The sequence below is a fragment of the Salvelinus alpinus genome, chromosome 24, assembly GCF_045679555.1.
Source record: "Salvelinus alpinus chromosome 24, SLU_Salpinus.1, whole genome shotgun sequence".
Lineage (NCBI taxonomy): Eukaryota > Metazoa > Chordata > Actinopteri > Salmoniformes > Salmonidae > Salvelinus > Salvelinus alpinus.
This window is the reverse complement of record NC_092109.1, coordinates 25,015,807-25,034,868: the sequence shown is the minus strand read 5'-3', so window position 1 is coordinate 25,034,868 and position 19,062 is coordinate 25,015,807.

The window sequence follows — 19,062 nt, the reverse complement described above, 5'->3', positions numbered from 1 at the left end:
ACTGTGTGCTGCAGAAGAAAGAGAGAGAGTGGCCTCACCTGAATCCAATTTCATTGGGCTGTTGATCCAGTCTGTAGAATTGCTATGAATGTGGTACACTCTATTCCTTTGTGTGAGGCCTGTATGGGGTAGCCTGAGTGCAAAGGAATACATTATTTCATCATAAAATTAAATGACACAAAATTAAAATTGTTCACAACTAAATCACAACTAAAGTGACCAAGTAACTTCTTAAAATGCAGCACATGAATCCGCTTTACAAGGGGTGTACAGCCTAACTGGCGTACATAAGCAGCAGGTGAGTTTCAAGTTCGGGTAGGATCATGTCCACTATACATTAAAAAAACGCACCCTTAGAATAAAAGTATTACATGCATAATCACATTTGTGGTCACTTTTGATGGTGTTTTCCTTTCTTGTGGAACATTAGCGTTTATAGCCTACTGTCGTGTGCGCATTGCTGCGCTTATAATGTGAAGAAATAGCCTCCTTAGTATATCAATATTTTAAACTAAACATTTTAATCTGTTGTGTCTGCTTAGTGGTTGTATTAATTTGGGATCTATCGCATCCCACAATTGTCCCAGACTATGTTTGGAATATTTATTTCTCACACAGAATAAAATAGGTGTCACGCCCTGGCCTTAGTTATCTTTGTTTTCTGTCATATTTTGGTTAGGTCAGGGTGTGACAGGGGGGATGTTTGTCTGTATTTGTCTCGTCTTGGGTGGTTGTATGGTATAGGGGGTTTTGGTAGAGTATATGGGTTTGTGTTTGAGTGTAGGTGTCTAGGTATGTCTATGGTTGCCTGAATGGTTCTCAATCAGAGACAGCTGTCATTCATTGTCTCTGATTGGGAGCCATATTTAAGGCAGCCATAGGCATTAGGCTATTGTGGGTAATTGTCTATGTGTAGTGTTTAGTGTCAGCACTATTTGTTTGAATAGCTTCACGGTTGTTTTGTTTGTTTGTTCGTCTTCTAAATAAAAAGAAGATGTCTTTCTATCACGCTGCGCCTTGGTCCTCTATTCAAGGTTCCGACGATCGTGACAATAGGTCAACTTTTATACTATGGGAGATAGTAGATTGACATCGGCTAGTGTTTTTGCTGTCCATTAGGCCTACCCATCTTGTTGGCTGAGGAAAAGTAAATGTGGATTCTTCCAATGTCTTCAATATGCACTTCAGAATTGGATAAGGAAGCGCACAGTTGCCTCCCTGATGAGTCTGTCTTCACTTGTAGCCTGTGAGAAAGAACCTATTTTTTTATATTCAGCTATGTTCAATTGTATTCTTCATACTATAAAATAATATAAAATAATGCCATGGAATTCTAAGCAAATCTTGTCTACTAAATGAACTAGTGTTGCCCACAGCCATACGGCATAGGCAGATCAGGGGCTAACATAAGGACAACTCAGAGTATGCTAATCTGTTCTTCTGAAATAGACTACATTATCTTCATATCATGTTTCTTTAGACCTGTCTAAAATAAATAATGGATTTATTGTGATGGTGGAGGCTATATTCCTTGATTTATTAGATTTTTTTAAATGTAGATGTTCCAAAGGTTTGCATCAGTGGCTTGTAGTCTATGCGTGGAAGCCAGGAGATTAATTAACGGTCAATAACCTTGAGACCGGCAGTTATTTGCTTGACAATCACCCGCTGACAAAATGTAATAACCGCCACAGCAATAGTAGTTGATTCAATGGTTAATGTTAACGGCATTTTTAAGATGCTTATTCTCCTCATTCATTGAGAGCTTTTGGGAAGCACATGTACAGGGGTTTACCTGTGCCCAGGCACCTGCCCCTTTGCCCTCCTACTTGCCAAGTGCCATTTTGGGTGGTGGTATATTATAGATTTGTTTTGTATAGAGTTTGTTGTTGTTGTTGTTGTTCTGAACCCACTGCCCGAAGTCATCATGACGTCGTCAAGTTCGCCACCCTCCACTCCTAACCCGTCTGTTGATCTTCCATATATGGAGCTCATGCGCCTGGTTGTGCATTTTTCACAGTCTGCCCTGTACCAAGTTTGCACATGCCCAGTTTCAAACATGTATGGCTTGAAAGGAGCTTGCAAGAAAGGCATTTCACTGTACTCATGCACATGACAATAAAACATGAAACTTGAGATGCGGTCACGGGTCGAGTGTGTGTAGCAAGCTACCTAGTTTAAATATCAATATTACTGCCACAGCAGCACAGCATTTGATTAACACTTGATAACACTTGATTTACATAATCATCAATATTCTGTCTGGTTGGCTGATATCCTACGCACAGCAGAGAGAGGCAGAAGGACATAGAGAGAAGTGACTGCACTGACCTTCTGAATCAACTCCATCCCTTCTTCAGCACGAGTTGCACATGTGTATCAGGGCAGCAGCAGCACAGGTAGTCTAGACTCTAGCTAACCACCATATACCAAAATATCCAAACAAACCACTAGCCAGCCAGAAAACATGTTTTGATAGCTAACTAGCATATTTACATCAATGATCCAACATACTATCAGAGATTATCGTGAAATCGACACAAATTACATATTCAACATTATTGACAGGCACACAAAAAAGTAAAATTTTTATGTCCACCACACAATTTTCTTCTTAACGGATTTGTGTCCAGTACACAATTTTATTCATAAGGAATTGTAACATGTTGTGGCTAACATTAGCTATGTTAGCTAGGTGGCTAACAATAGCTAAGCTAGGCATTAATAGGGGTTAAGGTTAGGGTTAGTTGTTAAAGGGTTATTAAGGTTAGGATTAGCTAAGTAGTTCAAATTTGTGTCTATTTCACAACCATTTGTGATACTGGGTTGCAATGATCAGCTGATAGCCTACCCTCTTTTCCCAATGTCAATGATGTGTTATGGAGCACTGTAACTAGCTTGCTTCCAATTTATGATGACTGAGTGTGTTATTGTTGCAGAAATAAATACTATGCGTAGCTACAGAGGCAGTTAGTATGTTATGAATGTCGAGATAAGAATGATGAAATTCCCCCAGAATCAAGGGGGGGAGGGGTGGGGGTGCCGGTGGGTGCCCTCTGAAAGGCTGTGCACTGTCTGGGTGGTGGTACAGATAACATATTGTTATAGAGCTTTTTTTTACTGTTGCTGTTTTGGCCAAACAATTTCAGTGTTCATTTTTTATAATTTTTCATAATCTGTAATCTGTTAATACAACTCTGAATCCAGTCTTTGTCTTCACTGGTGCTGTACCTGATCTACTGACTCTACTGACTCTCTCAACTGACGCTGCTTCACGCCAACTAACTAATCTGCCAGATCCTCTATCTTAATAACAGAGAGCTTTCCATACCAACATTTTTTGACACAGTGAAAGTCTAATATGCTTGGACAAATAGTGTCAATATAGTCAATGACTGTGAAACAACGTCAGTACATAACCAGAGGAGAGGGGGACCATAAGGGTGTTTTCACATTTGGTCCCTTTCAGCCAGTTTTTGTAAAAATATTTGTGCAGTGTGAACACTACAAAGGAACTCAGACCCTTCAAAAGAGGTAGTCTGAGTTCAGTTCGCTTGAATTCCAGGGTCTGGTTCCCTTTTTTAGGGAAATGTGAACAAAAGCTAAGATAGGTTGGCTTGTCATTATTCCCGCACCACACACTAGACTACTGCAACACCGTTTCGCCTGAAATAACCCCTCACATTGCTGCCAGAAAAGAAAGAAGATTATAATGTGTAGGTTTTATAATCTGTTCACAGATTTTCACAGTTTTTGGATAGGCCTATTGATTGGTGATCCTATTGACTAGCGATTGTCAAGGATGCACAGAAATTCCAAAATATGTGATGAGGTTAAAGTTATTTGTTTGGAAAATGTGATCTATAGGCTAAGAGAGCTTCAAAGATATTTATTCGATTGTGGGGTTTGAATAGTGTGAGAAGACAACCACATATTTGGTGAGAATCACAACATAGGGTATAGAATCAATTCAAGCTCAATCCTACGTTGGGTGTATAGTTTTTAATTAGAGAATTATTTAATCTGCAGTTATTCTTCTGCTATATATTCTGTTACCAATAACATTTACTGTACCAGTCAAAAGTTTGGACACACTTACTCATTCAAGGGTTTTTCTGTATTTTTACTATTTTCTACATTGTAGAATAATAGTGAAGGCATCAACACTATGAAATAACATATGGAATCATGTAGTAAACAGAAAAGTGTTTTCAAATATATTTTACATTTGAGATTCCTCAAAGTAGCCACCTTTTGATTTGATGACAGCTTTGCACACTCTTGGCATTCTCTCAACCAGCTGTGCAAATCTGTCATCAAGGCAAAGTGTGGCTACTTTGAAGAGTCTAAAATACATTTTGATTTGTTTAACACTTTTTTGGTTACTGCATGATTCCATTTGTGTTATTTCATAATTTTGATGTCTTCACTATTCTACAATGTATTATTATTATTCTACAATGTGTTATTACAATAGTAAAAATAAAGAAATCCCTTTAATGAGTAGGTCTGTCTAAACTTTTACCTGGTACTGTACATTTTAATAGTGTCTTCTGATTACAATTAATATGTATAATCTTTTAGCAATCTATTAGCTTCCAAAATGTGTGTAGGTATACACTGTATCTAGTTGTCCGATAACACGTTAGTTCTGATAGATTGGCTTGTCCTGGGAAAATATATTGGTTCCATTATAAACATTGCAATGTGAATGTAAAGAGGACTCGGTTCACAAAATGGGTGAAGTGAACTGGCAAGAGAGTTGGTTCCTCATTCAAAGGCAAGGGCAGTATGAATACAAAGAGAACATAGTTCTTTTGCTTTTTTTAACCTCAGTTCACTGAGATTGGTTATTTTAAAGAGGACTACTGTATATGTGAAAACACACTTAGATCAAAAGGAAAACTGTGGTGGCCCCTAAACATTATAGACTTTTGTGTGTGTGTGTGTGTGTGTGTGTGTGTGTGTGTGTGTGTGTGTGTGTGTGTGTGTGTGTGTGTGTGTGTGTGTGTGTGTGTGTGTGTGTGTGTGTGTGTGTGTGTGTGTGTGTGTGTGTGTGTGTGTGTGAGAGAGAGAGAGATTGCAGACACTGATTTGTATGTAAATAAGATTACAATTTCTAAATTTCTTGAGTTTTTTTAATTGACGGGACACATACTGTACATTAGTGATTAATCATAGTGCAGGACATCCCCCCTCATCTATCCACCATGAATCCATTCTTTCACTTTACACAGGTGGGCAGTTACGGGAAATAGCCTTTCTTGTGCAATCAATAAATCACGACAAACTGTAATTTTAAAAAGAGGGCGGGACGCTTGGGGAAATGATGAAGAAAAATGCATGAAATTGACGTTTTTGAGCAGGTATATTTCAGACCGTAATATCACTTTATGTTCATGTGAGATAATGTGTAGCTTGTGTGAGAGTTTCAGGACTTTAGAGATTAATTAACATTTATCTAATGAAGAATAATTCAACACGAATCATGATTCATTGATCTTTAACACAATAATCACAGTTAGAAGTGAAAATACACTGCCCAGGTTCGAGGACTCACTGTAACACACATTAGTGGGCAGGGCTACTACACTCATCACTGGACCAGTGAGCAGTGATACTGTAGGTACAGTCATGGCATAGCCCAAATCACCTATAAATCACCTACTGCAGCTTACTGTTTCAACCTCAGTAATGACGCATGATACCGCAGGACTAACTCATGTCCTCACTTTAAAGGTGAACTCCTGAGTTGCTACATCAATTTTTGGACTTAATAATTCATCCTGCTCCCGCCACACCCGGAGCATATCATACCGCATCTGCCCATACCTGCTGGTTTTCTGTCCGACTCCCACCCTGTACCGCAAGAACTGGTCCCAAACCCAACCGTAGTCCTATAATGTTATTTTAGGCGTTTGTGACAAAGCTCACTTGCCAGACATGGTAGTAGCAATTTTGCGCCCTATAGGCAATATCAACATGTGAAAAAATATTCACAACTGTAATGGTTGTCGTCTGGAGGAGAAGAAGAGGACCAAGGTGCAGCGTGGAACTTGTTCATCTTGTTTAATGAAGGTGAACACTCAAAATACAAAAACAACACGTGAAAACCGAAACAGTTCTGTCTGGTGCAGACACACAAAGACTGAAGACAACCACCCACAAAACCCAACAGAAAACAGGCTACCTAAATATGGTTCCTAATCAGGGACAACGATTGACAGCTGCCTCTGATTGAGAACCATATCAGGCCAAACACAGAAAACCAACACAGAAATAGAAAACATAGATAATACCCACCCAACTCACGCTCTGACCACACTAAAACAAAGAAAATACAAAAGAACTATGGTCAGAACGTGACAACAACGTTGACATCAGCAAACAGCTTGCCCACACGGCGACATACACATCGTCTGCGGTTGCGAGGCCGGTTGGATGTACTGACAAATTCTTTAAAACAATGTTTGAGGTGGCTTATGGTAGAGAAATTAACATTCAATGATCTGGCAACAGCGCTAGTGGACATTCCTGTAGTCAGCATGCCAATTGCACGCTCCCTCAAAACTTGAGACATCCGTGGCTCTGTGTTGTGTGACAAAACTGCACTTTTAGAGTGGCCTTTTATTGTCCGCAGCACAAGGTGCACCTGTCTAATGATCATGCTGTTTAATCAGCTTCTTGATATGCCACACCTGTCAGGTGGATGGTAATCTTGACAAAAGAGAAATGCTCAATAACAGGGATGTAAACTAATTTGTGCACAAGATTTGAGTGAAATAAGCTTTTTTTGCATATGGAAAATGTCTGTGTTCTTTTATTGCAGATCATGAAACATGGGACCAACACTTTGTTGTGTTTATATTTGTGTGCAGTGAAGAGAGCAGACTTGCACTTTCTCTTGAGCTACGTTTTATAGCCTACCTTTTAGGAGTGGGACGATTTTCAGATGGAGACAAATTTGGGTGATCAATATTTATTTATAGTCAATGTAGTAAACTATAGCCTAATCATATTTATCAAGTCAATTTCCTTGGAAAGATAACTGCCACATGCTTCTCTGCCCATATTGTAGCCTACTCTACTTAATTGAGACCATACACACACCTGGTCTCGCACGTATGGCTACTGAACTTGAAGCAGCAAGAAGGATGGGAGCAGACACTTGTACATTATCTTGAGCTACGTTTTGCATATAGTAAGTAGCCTAACTTTTAGGAGGATAATTTGCAGGCAGAGACAAATAAATGGGTAATCAATACTTATTGAAAAGGCACAACGCTCGCTCACCATGCTATAGACTATGCGATCTTTGCACTTTTTCCTTTTCAATGCACCCTGACTCACGTTGGTTGAGCTCCCTCCACGTGTAACTGAGTCAGGTTTGTAGGCCTCCTTGCTTGCACACGCTTTTTCAGTTCTGACCACATATTTTCTATAGGATTGAGGTCGGGGCTTTGTGATGGCCACTACGATACCTTTACTTTGTTGTCCTTAACTTCTTATGGATGAGAGGCGCTATTTCCACGCTCGGATGAAAAGCGTGCCCAGAGTAAACTTTCTGCTACTCAGGCCCAGAAGCTAAGATATGCATATTATTGATTAATGATGTCTGTGAGTATAACAGAACTCATATGGCAGACAAAAACCTGTGAAAAAATCCAACCAGGAAGTGGGAAATCTGAGGTTTGTAGGTTTTCATGTCTTTGCTTATTCAATATACAGTGTAAATGGGGTCATTTTGCACTTCGTAAGGCTTCCACTAGATGTCAACAGTCTTTAGAACCTTGTTTCAGGCTTCTACTAGGAAGGGTGAGCGAATAAGAGCTGTTTGAACCAGTGGTCTGGTTGAAAGCCTTTAGTTTAGTCACGTGCTCAGCCATGAGCACGAGCTCCGTTCCTTTTCATACCTAAAGACAAAGGAATTGTCCAGTTGGAATATTATTGAAGATTTGAGATAAAAACATCCTAAAGATTGATTCTATACATCGTTTGACATGTTTCTACGAACTGTAATGGAACTGTTTTGACTTTTCATCTGGACTAAGTGCCTGCGCCTAGTGAATTTGGATTTGTGAACTAAACGCGCGAACAAAAAGGAGGTATTTTGACATAAATTATGGACTTTATCGAACAAAACAAACATTTATTGTGGAACTGGGATTCCTGGGAGTGCATTCCGATGAAGATCATCAAAGGTAAGTGAATATTTATAATGCTATTTCTGACTTCTGTTGACTCCACAACATGGCGGGTATCTGTATGGCTTGTTTTGGTGTCTGAGCGCTGTACTCATATTATTCCATGGTGTGTTTTCGCTGTAAAGATTTTTTTAAATCTGACACAGCGGTTGCATTAACTTCTCTAGGATAGGGGGCAGCATTTTCACTTTTGGATAAATAGCGTGCCCGATTTCAACTTCCTTCTACTCATCCCCAGAATATAAGATATGCATATTATTAGTAGATTTGGATACACAACACTCTGAAGTTTCTAAAACTGTTTGAATCATGTCTGTGAGTATCACAGAACTTATGTAGCAGGCAAAACCCCGAGGACTAACCATTCAGATTTTTTTTTTGAGATCACCGTCTGTTCAATGAGATTTCATTGGGATACTAGATTTCTAATCAACCTGTTTGCAGTTCCTACCGCTTCCACTGGATGTCACCAGTCTTTGGAAATAGGTTGAGGTTATTCCTTTGTGCAATGAAGAAGAACGGCCATCTGGAATCAGTGTAACGTTATGTGTACTGTTTGAGAGTTGCGCAAGACTAGAAAAGTAGCGTTAGTTTGTTGACCTCCTGTATTGAAAACAGATAGACCCGTCTTCAATTTGATCGATTATTAACGTTTTTAAGTTGTATTACAAAAGTAGTTTGAAATGTTTTGGGAAAGTTTAGAGGTAATTTTTGAGATATTTTGTAGTGACGTTCCGCAAATTGGAAGCTGTTTTTCTCTGGATCAAACGCGCCAAATAAATTGACATTTTGGACATATATGGACGGAATTAATCGAACAAAAGGACCATTTGTGATGTTTATGGGACATATTGGAGTGCCAACAATATTAATTTGTCAAAGGTAAGGCATGATTTATATATTTTTTCTGCGTTTTGTGTTGCGCCTGCAGGGTTGAAATATGCTTATCTCTCTTTGTTTACTATTGTTCTATCATCAGATAATAGCATCTTATGCTTTCGCCGAAAAGCCTTTTTGAAATCTGACATGTTGGCTGGATTCACAACGAGTGTAGCTTTAAATTGGTATCTTACATGTGTGATTTAATGAAAGTTTGATTTTATATCATTATTTTGAATTTGGCGCTCTACAGTTTCCCTGGCTATTGGCCAAGTGAGACGCAAGCGTCCCGCCTATCCCTGAGAGGTTAACTTCTTATGGATGAAATCCCGTTAACGGGATCGATTTGACAACAGCCCGTGAAAGTGCAGGGCGCCAAATTCAAACAACAGAAATCTCATAATTAAAATTCCTCAAACATACAAGTATTTTACACCATTTTAAAGATAAACCTGTTGTTAAAGGCACATTCAACTTAGTGTATGTAAACTTCTGACCCACTAGAATTGTGATACAGTGAATTATAAGTGAAATAATCTGTCTGTTAACAATTGTTGGAAAAATGACTTTGTATCATGCACAAAGTAGATGTACTAACCGACTTGCCAAAACTATAGTTTGTTGACAAGAAATTTGTGGAGTGGTTGAAAAACGAGTTTTAATGACTCCAACCTAAGTGTATGTAAACTTCCGACTTCAACTGTAACTGCCACGCAATTCTCTGTTGGGTTGTATGTTCAGATTTATTATCAAAGCAACTCTATTTAATTGAGACCACACATAGTGTCTTCAAAAATATTCACACCGAGGGCTGTTGCAGTGACCATATTACCGCCACATCGGCGGTCACGAGTCATGAAGGCAGTCAAATTCCACATGACCGCTTAGTCACTGAAGCTACTGATGGTCATTAGTAGCCAACCAAATTCGCTAACTGCCTGGTACTCTGCACTCTATTGTCCCTTATCACTCTGACATCAATGCAAATGTCATCGAAAATCGAATCAAACATTTAATGAGAGCCCATGAGCTCATGTTGCACAACATTTCTACAGGCTATGCAATTGCGTGAGAAAACAGAGTGAGGCCTCTACAAGAAAGAGGAGGATCCCATCAGCTTTCTATAGGCTAGGCCTACTATATTTATTTATCAACTTTCCTAATATTAAGCAGATTGCTTATCTTTTTACAACAGGAGTGCATGGGGAAAAGAGTCCTCCATTCACTATTTAACTGCATAGATGACATGTATTTTTTCAAACAGCACCTGTTTCGAGACAGCTGCATGATAATGGTCCATTCTAAATCAAATCACCTTTCACACATATATTATTTAGTATGTGTAAAGACAAGATTCAACCAAGAATAGTCTGATGAGTGACAATATTAGCCTATCACTTGTGAATTAAATATTATCACTTGTGAATGATGCCCAGCATTAGAAACAATGCCTTTTTTTGCGTCTTTTTCGAATCACACCTAGCCCATAGGCGTATATGTTTTGATAAGGTTTGTATCACAACTAAAGTGGCCAAATAACTTTAAAAAATTAAGCACATTAATCCGCTTTACAAGGGGTGTGGAGTCTTACTGGCATAAAAAAGCAGCGGGTGAGTTTCAAGGTTGGGGAAGATCATTTTCACCATAAAAATGCATCTTTATAATAAAAGCATTACATCCATAATCTCATATGCGGTGTCTTTTGATAATTATGTTTTCCTGCAAATGGAACATTTGCGCTTATAGCCTACTGCCATGTGCGCATTGCTGCACGTATATTGTGAAGAAATAGCCTAATAGTTTATCAACATTTAAGCTAAACGTTCTGATCTGAAAAAATCAGATCAATTCTCAATGGTCCCGTGTGGCTCAGTTGGTAGAGCATGGCGCTTGCAACGCCAGGGTTGTGGGTTCATTCCCCATGGGGGGACCAGGCTGAATATGTATGAACTTTTCAATTTGTAAGTCGCTCTGGGTAAGAGCATCTGCTAAATGACTTAAATGTATCTGTTGCGTCAGCCACATTACGTATTTTTTTTATATTTTTAAGCTAATGGTTGTATTCATTTGGCATCTCACAACTGTCCCAGACTATGTTTGTAATATGTATTTCTCGCACAGAATAGGATAGGTCGATCTTTGTACTATGGGAGATAGTAGATTAACGTAGACTAGTGCTTTTGCTGTTCTTTAGGCCTACTCATCTTGTTGGCTGACGAAAAGTAAATGTGGACAGTTCTTCCAATATTTTCAATTTGCACCTCAGAATTGGATAAGGATGCACGCAGTTGCATCCCCAATGTGTCTGTCTTCACGTATAGCCTGTGAGAAAGACCCGATCATGTGATGGAGAGCCATGTGAGTGAGAGGTGCTTTGGAGCGCGCAGGACTCACAGACAGAGAAGGGCACAATGCAGCACTTCGGCCACTGGCCACAAAAGGCAAGGATTTTTTTAGGGTGCATTACGGCCACACAAAGGGGATGCCGCCGTGAAATTCGAGACATTATCAAGTGCTTGTGAAATTGTGAATGAGAGACTGATGAAGTGTGTACAGTCTGCACAAAAAACAACGCTCATGCCTTTCAAGTGACTTTTTTCAAATCATCATGCAGCCCTGCAATGTATTAAAAATCTTAACATACAGCCAAACATTTGTAGAACAACTAAAGTTACATTAATAACTGTAATTTAAGCATAAAAGAGTACATATTTATTTTTTAACCGCTCATCACAGAATAGCCGCATGTCCGCATGTCCGCATGTCCTTTCTATTTTATTTTGCTTTGTTCAACTGTATTCTTCATACTATAAAAACATATAAAATAATGCCACAGAATTCTAAGCAAATCTTGTCTGCTAAGTGTAGCTCACAGCCATTTAGCATAGCCAGATCAAAACCTAACATAAGGACAACTCAAGAGTATGCTATTCTGAAATAGAATACATTTTCTTTATATCATGCTTCTTTAGACCTGTCTAAAATAAATAATGGATTTATTGTGAAGGTGTAGGCCATATTACATGGATTTATTAGACTTTTTAAAATGTAGATGTTCCAAAGGTATGCATCAGTGTGGAAGCCAGGAGATGCTAAATGTGTTTGTGTTAATGGTCTTCAGACTGATAGTTATTTGCTTGAGAATCACTGCTGACTAAATTTTGTGACCGCCACAGTCCTATTCACACCCCTTGACTTGTTCCACACTGTGTTGTTTTATATCCTGAAATTATTTTATTTTTTACAAATGAATTAAAAATGAAAAGCTGAAATGTCTTGAGTCAATAAGTATTCAAACCAATTGTTTTGGCAAGCCTAAATGAGATCAGGAGTAAACATTTGCAAAACAAGTTGCATGGACTCACTCTGTGTGTAATGTGTTAAACATAACACATAAAGATTCAACCACAAAGACCAGGGACTTTGTAACACAACAAAATGTGGAAAATGTCAAGGGGTCTGAATACTTTCTGAAGGCACTGTAAACTAGGCACACTTGATCTCGCAAGCCCAACTAAGAGAGGAGAGGTAGGCTACTTCACTTGACGCAGCGAATTCTGAGAGTTTGTGAATAATGCCACAAAGATGTGCTTTTAATACAATAGGTAGGCAAATGCATACAAGGTATAATCTGAGGGGAAACATACATTTTTTTAGTTCTTAAAGTTCTCTGTCTGACCGCCTGCTCCCAACTACAGCATGACAAATTCTGACTGTGCCACAATGATCTCTGCTGGGACCAGTAGGTCCTGCGGAATGCAGCCGTCTGGTTGGATGGAAATTAAATATGGTAGGCCTTTCCCTGTGCTCTGTGTCTGTCTGGCTAGAGGAAAGAGAAAAATGATCGACGTTGACGTGATTATGCCCTCTGGTTTATTAATACGCATCACTTTTTAATCCCACACAATAAATAATGTATCGGACTTGTGACAATAAGCAACTTGGCCATTCCCTCTGGGCAATCAGATTGATGGCAGGGGCTAGCACCAGGCCTCAGCCCCTGCTGACAACATTAGCCATAAATGAATGCTTAGACACTAACACAGACATTTTATGATGCGAGAAACACACTGCTTACTAAAAACACTGCAGCTGCTGCTCCTGATGCTAAAAGCTAACAACATAATATCCTTATACTGCATGTACTGTATTTGTACAAATATGTAAGATAAGATTTGCATCTGGGTAGACAGTATTGTATGGGACCAGGGGTGCTGACTGTACTCTCAAAATATGTGTGTGTGTGTACTTGCGTTGATACCAGAGCTACTGTAGCTGAGTGTATTAACTCTCTGTGTGTGTGTGTGTGTGTGTGTGTGTGTGTGTGTGTGTGTGTGTGTGTGTGTGTGTGTGTGTGTGTGTGTGTGTGTGTGTGTGTGTGTGTGTGTGTGTGTGTGTGTGTGTGTGTGTGTGTGTGTGTGTGTGTGTGTGTGTGTGTGTGTGTGTGTGTGTGAGAGAGAGAGAGGGCGAGAGAGAGAGGGCGAGTGTGTGTGTGTTGTGTGGTCCTACTGTTGGGCTAGCTGGTGGGGTTTGGTGAGAGCATCTGTTCCCAGTGTAATGAATGAGTCCCTCCCTCCTCTCTCACTCTCATCATTAACAGTGTTTAATTAAAGCTGTAGCCTACTCCTGTGGTTGGTGAGAGTTATGGTAGGAAGGTGAGGGGGGAGATGACACACACAGGGATAACAAAATTGATTAGTAATGGGGATGAGCATTTAGGATCCTTTAAGGCCTAAGCAGCCTTAAAGCAGTGATCTGTTATATATTTTTACTTTGTTTGTTTATTTTAATTAAGTTGACCTTTCAACAATGCCCTAGATTTTAGAGGCCAAAGAGAAGGTCCCTTTTCCCCTGGCTGACAAAAGTATTTTCTGTTGTAATCTAATGTGCCACCCTTATACAGGTAGAGCTACATATTTTACCTGAAATGATAACACAGTATCACACCATCATTTGACTATACATTTCTCTAAATCAATTACAGCCTTTAACATACATACGCATTGAAAGATGATTCTGTAACCGTTTACCTAAAGCGAGGTAAAATGCATGTTATGTGGTCATAATGCACAGTTAGAACGTCATATGCATGATAGGACCATGAGTTTGAAATATGCATTCAAATAAGCCAAATCCGTGTAATGGAAATATTACTATGCCAGCAAATAGTCTGTGTGATCACTTCAATAAATATTAATCGAGCAGTTTCTAGCTGCAGTTAAGCAATATATTGTGTGTTGGCTACATATGGGAGAAATAATGGCAATGGTATTATTAACATAGCATAGACTGATTCACTCTATGAAGAAGGACTGACTTGGTGTTTACTGAGTAATAAGAGACCATAATGATTTATAAGAACTGACTAATTCTAGTACTGCTTGAGAAGTGGATGGATTAGTGGTGGTAGTATGTTTATTGTTTAAAGGAACACGGTACTGTACAGGGTTCAGTGTCCCAGTATCTTGTGTTATTATATGGAAATAATAATTGTATATTCTGTCTTTCCTATGCATCTTTTCTCTCAGTGACAATTAGATGCATTGGCAAGTGGTGCATTCCTCCTCATCCTGGTCTTTCAGAATAACCATACAGGCCATGTAGCGACCAGAACCAATCTCTTAGGTCCCTGGTTCTAATAGAGCAGATGTATACACAAATTTCACCAGGGAGCTCCAACAGGCAATGTTTAGTAGGAGGGATTGGGGAGTGAGCTATGTAGAGCTGGGTTAATATTAAAGAATGGCAGTGCCAAAGGACAGGCTAGAGATTAAACAGTTGGTGCAGGTGGGAGACTTTTATTTGGGGCCCATGACACCCACACAGGAGCTATAGTGAAACAGAGCTGTATTCAGCCTGGCTGGCAGAGCTCCCAAAGTCCCTGCATAGCTGATATAGGTCCTGGCTATCTGCTGTGACAACACCTTATTAAAATCAAGTGAATTTGTCCTTTCTCCCCCTTGCTCCCTCCTCCCCCCTTCCCTCTTTCCCTCTTCTTATTCCTTCCCTCCCAGCAGGTTGGCTGGGGAGAGAGTGGTTCCACAGAGCAGGATATAAATCCACAGAGCCGCTCCAGGCAAGGTCTTCATCAGAAGCTCATTCCTCATAACTTTACGTAAAGTCAGTGGTGTAACTGTATAATTACATTGTGTTTTAGAGAATATGGGCCGGGAAATGGAATCTATTGCATGCATCTATTGTGACTGCAACAACAGTGTTTATGTACTGTTAAAAAGTGACTTAGAATGCAGTGTGAGTGTAGTTAATTAGTAGGTGTAATAGAGAAAATATAACTGCATGAAATATAAAGCGCAGTTCATTATGTAGAAAGGTCATGGATTATGCAGACCGCATACATAATACTACATAATATTAGTAATAATGTAATTCCAAACAATGTAATTTAAATGTTGAATGCAACATGATATTCTCATTCGTTGGTTGTTCTGTTACCAGACTGCACCTGTAATGGCAGTCTAGCTCTTCCTCCTCCTCGGACGAGGAGAGGCGAGAAGGATTGGAGGACCAATGTACAGCGTGGTAAGTCTCCATGATTTAATAACAAGAAAACTAGACAAAATACAAAACAACAAACGTACTAACCGTCACAGTCCCGTGTGGCACAAACACTGACACAGGAAACAACCACCCACAAAATCCCCAACACAAAACAAGCCACCTATATATGATTCTCAATTAGGGACAACGATTGACAGCTGCCTCTGATTGAGAACCATATTAGGCTGAACACAGAAACAGACAAACTAGACACACAACATAGAATTCCCACCCAGCTCACGTCCTGACCAACACTAAAACAAGCACAACACATAAGAACTCTGGTCAGGACGTTACAGCACCACCTCACAAAAATAGTTAGCTTTAGTTTTGTATGTACAATACAGTACAAACATAACATACTTCCCGAAAAAAATCACATATTAATTGACATTATATAATAGCTCCATAAATCACTCTTGAGGAACTGTCATACTGTGTGCTAAACAAAATGGTGTAAGATGCTATGCCAAAAACATATCAACAGATGCCATTCCAACAAAGATGAGCTTATCCATGAGCCATGTTATCTATTATATAAGTATTTTCTCAATGTGACATTATGTGAGACCCTTTAGAGTGCTAAGTGTGACATAAGCATTGATGAGGTATTGAAAAGTTTAACATGAAAACAATTTCTGGCCCAGCATTTTCATTAATGACCATATAATCATTATGCTTTCTTGCGATATCATTCATATTATATGAATTAATGTAAATGTTGTTATGGTCATTGTGTAAAATTGAATTAAAATGCCTTCAGAGAAAGACAGACATACAGTGGGGAGAACAAGTATTTGATACACTGCCGATTTTGCAGGTTTTCCTACTTACAAAGCATGTAGAGGTCTGTAATTTTTATCATAGGTACACTTTAACTGTGAGAGACGGAATCTAAAACAAAAATCCAGAAAATCACATTGTATGATTTTTAAGTAATTAATTTGCATTTTATTGCATGACATAAGTATTTGATCACCTACCAACCAGTAAGAATTCCGGCTCTCACAGACCTGTTAGTTTTTCTTTAAGAAGCCCTCCTGTTCTCCACTCATTACCTGTATTAACTGCAACTGTTTGAACTCGTTACCTGTATAAAAGACACCTGTCCACACACTCAATCAAACAGACTCCAACCTCTCCACAATGGCCAAGACCAGAGAGCTGTGTAAGGACATAAGGGATAAAATTGTAGACCTACACAAGGCTGGGATGGGCTACAGGACAATAGGCAAGCAGCTTGGTGAGAAGGCAACAACTGTTGGTGCAATTATTAGAAAATGGAAGAAGTTCAAGATGACGGTCAATCACCCTCGGTCTGGGGCTCCATGCAAGATCTCACCTCGTGGGGCATCAATGATCATGAGGAAGGTGAGGGATCAGCCCAGAACTACACGGCAGGACCTGGTCAATGACCGGAAGAGAGCTGGGACCACAGTCTCAAAGAAAACCATTAGTAACACACTACGCCGTCATGGATTAAAATCCTGCAGCGCACGCAAGGTCCCCCTGCTCAAGCCAGCGCATGTCCAGGCCCGTCTGAAGTTTGCCAATGACCATCTGGATGATCCAGAGGAGGAATGGGAGAAGGTCATGTGGTCTGATGAGACAAAAATAGAGCTTTTTGGTCTAAACTCCACTCGCCGTGTTTGGAGGAAGAAGAAGGATGAGTACAACCCCAAGAACACCATCCCAACCGTGAAGCATGGAGGTGGAAACATCATTCTTTGGGGATGCTTTTCTGCAAAGGGGACAGGACGACTCTACCGTATTGAGGGGAGGATGGATGGGGCCATGTATCGCGAGATCTTGGCCAACAACCTCCTTCCCTCAGTAAGAGCATTGAAGATGGGTCGTGGCTGGGTCTTCCAGCATGACAACGACTCGAAACAGACAGCCAGGGCAACTAAGGAGTGCCTCCGTAAGAAGCATCTCAAGGTCCTGGAGTGGCCTAGCCAGTCTCCAGACCTGAACCCAATAGAAAATCTTTGGAGGGAGCTGAAAGACCGTATTGCCCAGCGACAGCCCCGAAACCTGAAAGATCTGGAGAAGGTCTGTATGGAGGAGTGGGCCAAAATCCCTGCTGCAGTGTGTGCAAACCTGGTCAAGAACTACAGGAAACGTATGATCTCTGTAATTGCAAACAAAGGTTTCTGTACCAAATATTAAGTTCTGCTTTTCTGATGTATCAAATACTTATGTCATGCAATAAAATGCAAATTAATTACTTAAAAATCATACATTGTGATTTTCTGGATTTTTGTTTTAGATTCCGACTCTCACAGTAGAAGTGTACCTATGATAAAAATGACAGACCTCTACGTGCTTTGTAAGTAGGAAAACCTGCAAAATCGGCAGTGTATCAAATACTTGTTCTCCCCACTGTAGGTGCATTTTCTGATGATTCTGCACCCTCTGTATTTAATTACATCATTAATTATCCCGTCATGGAAGATTAGGAATATTTAACAAGTATTCATTAGCTAATCTTCAGTTACAATCTACAGACACAAAGGTCAATATCATAAGTCATTGGGAATCAAATACACATTCAGATGGGTACAAAGGCCTGAGAAGGCAGTGTTCGACTGAATCAGGCACTGCCACTTTAAACAATATATTTCATTTCTATATTTCAATGAGCCACCTTGCATTAGACTGAAATTATCCCAAGGGCATTTGATAGCAGTAGTTTTATTCTATACTGTAAATTTGTAAATGACTGATTATGTTGTGATTGCAGTTCATTGAGGAGAAAAGAGAGGAAGACAACATCTTTCAGCCATTCTTGTTATTGAAGAGCATCTTCTTTGACCCTAGTGGTGTGTGTGCGCATGTGTGTGTTGTGTTGTGTAGGTAGCTTTGCCTGTGATTAATGTGCCATGTCCCCGCGCTGTGAGAGGGAGATAATGTAGGAGGCTGTGCCCTTTGTGTTCACAGACTGTGTTAATGCTGCACCTACCAGGAGATTTAAACAGCAGGGAGCAGTGAGAGACTAACCTGGGATGTGGGTGACTAAAACCCATGGAAACTCAAACCTTGAATTTGTAGTTGTTTTTTTTAACCTTTATTTAACTAAGCAAGTCAGTTAAGAACAAATTCTTATTTTCAATGACGGCCTAGGAACAGTTCAGGGGCAGAACAACAGATTTTTACCTCGTCAGCTAGGCGATTCGATCTTGCAACCTTTCAGTTACTAGTCCAACGCTCTAACCACAAGGCTACCTGCTGACCCATATTGGTTACACCTATAGGGATACACATATTGAAGTGATAACTGACACTATAGCCCATTGACAAACACTCTAGCGTAGGTAGAACACCATCCATGCAGTAAAGCAGTGTCACACCATGCAGGTTTCTAGTTCCAGGGCGTTCAGACAGCCCATCCTGTGAGATCTGAAGGTGCCCCTGACTGACT